Here is a 2,500-nt window from a genome sequence, read left to right as displayed (position 1 = left end):
CCCGGCCGGTCCAGCCCCTGTTCGTCGAAAAATCTGCGCTGCCGATTTTCCACTCCGCAGCCCCTGTTTTCGTCAGCGTGCCCCCCTGACGAATTTTCCTGCCTGGCCCGGCCGGTCCAGCCCCTGTTCGTCGAAAAATCTGCGCTGCCGATTTTCCCCGACGAACCTGCAGCTGCACAAATCCGCGCTGCCACTGCCCCATTGTCTGGACCAACAGTCTTTTCCATCAAGCCCTGGACTATAAATCGTCCAGACTCATCGCCAGCACCCGCTGCCGATTCTGCCGACTTTGCCGATTTCGTCGGCGCTGCCGATTCCAACACTGCACCCACCGTGTCTAAACCAGCGCTGTTTCGTCAGCGTGTCCCCTTGACGTATTTCCCTGCCTGGCCTGGACAGTCCATCTTCCAGCCCATGTTCATCGAAAAATCTGCGCTGCCGATTTCCCCGACGAACCTGCAGCTGCACAAATCTGCGCTGCCGATTTCCCCCCCTGTCGGCATGGCTGCCGCTGCCCCGATGTCCAGACCAACAGTCTTTTTTGTCGACTTTGCCGATTTTGTCCGCGCTGCCGATTCCAACACTACCCCCTGCATCCAAACCAGCATTGTTTCGTCAGCTCTTCCCCTGACGATTTTAGCCCTGTAACAAACAGTAGGCCTCCAATCCCGCCAACGGGAGCCAAGTTGATAGGGAAGAGAATTGAATGACGCGCCTGGTCCTCGCACCCCGCCACCCGAGGGGCCTTTTTCCCGGCAGCCTCTGAAAAACTCTAGCTTTCACGGTCCTCGCCGCCCCTCACCACCATGGCAGGCCTCTAATCCCACCCATCAGCAGTTGTAGCCGATAGGGCAGTGATTTGAATGACGCGTCGCGGGCCGCCGGGTCATCTCACCCGGCCATTAATTGGAGCGTTTTTGGCTGGCCGAGGATGGGGGGATGGATCTCTTCTTCCGAAAAAGCAAACAGTACATCGGGAGTTATGTTGACGGGGCATGGAATTGAATGACCCGTCGCGGGCCGCCGGGTCATCTCACCCGGCCATCCCGGGGAGCGTTTTTCCCGGCAGCATCGGGGAAACTCTTGCTTTCACTGCCCGCTGCCCAAGTCCCCACTCGCATCGGCCCCCCGCGCCAACAAGCCAACGCTGCCGAATCGGCAGACACTGCTGCCGAATCTGCCGACACTGCCCCGCGGGCTGCCACTGCCCCAGTGTCTAAACCAGCGGTCTTTCTCATCGAGCCTTGGACTATCCAGTCCGTCCTGACTCATCGCCAGCACCTGCTGCCGATTCTGCCGACTTTGCCGATTTTCTCGGCGCTGCCGATTCCAACACTGCGCCCACCGTGTCTGAACCAGCGCTGTTTCGTCAGCGTGTCCCCTCGACGAATTTTCCTGCCTGGCCTGGACAGTCCACCGTCCAGCCCGTGTTCGTCGAAAAATCTGCGCTGCCGATTCTGCCGACTTTGCCGATTTCGTCGGCGCTGCCGATTCCAACACTGCCCGCCGTGCCTGAACCAGCGCTGTTTCGTCAGCGTGTCCCCTCGACAAATTTTCCTGCCTGGCCTGGACAGTCCATCGCCCAGCCCATGTTCGTCGCAAAATCTGCGCTGCCGATTTTCCCCGACGAACCTGCAGCCGCACAAATCTGCGCTGCCGAATCTGCCGACACTGTCCCGCGGGCTGCCACTGCCCCAGTGTCTAAACCAGCAGTCTTTCTCGTCGAGCCTTGGACTATCCAGCCCGTCCAGACCCATCGCCAGCACCCGCTGCCGATTCTGCCGACTTTGCCGATTTCGTCGGCGCTGCCGATTCCACCACTGCCCGCCGTGCCTGAACCAGCGCTGTTTCGTCAGCGTGTCCCCTCGATGAATTTTCCTGCATGGCCCGGCCAGTCCAGCGTCCAGCCCATGTTCGTCGAAAAATCTGCGCTGCCGATTCTGCCGACTTTGCCGATTTCGTCGGCGCTGCCGATTCCAACACTGCCCGCCGTGCCTGAACCAGCGCTGTTTCGTCAGCGTGTCCCCTCGACAAATTTTCCTGCCTGGCCTGGACAGTCCATCGCCCAGCCCATGTTCGTCGCAAAATCTGCGCTGCCGATTTTCCCCGACGAACCTGCAGCCGCACAAATCTGCGCTGCCGAATCTGCCGACACTGTCCCGCGGGCTGCCACTGCCCCAGTGTCTCAACCTGCGGTCTTTCTCGTCGAGCCTTGGACTATCCAGCCCGTCCAGACCCATCGCCAGCACCCGCTGCCAATTCTGCCGACTTTGCCGGTTTCATCGGCGCTGCCGATTCCAACACTGCGCCCACCGTGTCTAAACCAGCGCTGTTTCTTCAGCGTGTCCCCTCGATGAATTTTCCTGCATGGCCCGGCCAGTCCAGCGTCCAGCCCATGTTCGTCGAAAAATCTGCGCTGCCGATTCCCCCCTGTTGGCATGGCTGCCGCTGCCCCCTTTTCTGGACCAACAGTCTTTTCCGTCAAGCCCTGGACCATAAA

Source organism: Populus nigra, chromosome 2 (genome assembly GCF_951802175.1).
Source record: "Populus nigra chromosome 2, ddPopNigr1.1, whole genome shotgun sequence".
Classification (NCBI taxonomy): domain Eukaryota; kingdom Viridiplantae; phylum Streptophyta; class Magnoliopsida; order Malpighiales; family Salicaceae; genus Populus; species Populus nigra.
The sequence above is the reverse complement of the archived record's forward strand: the minus strand, read 5'-3'. Positions refer to the sequence as shown.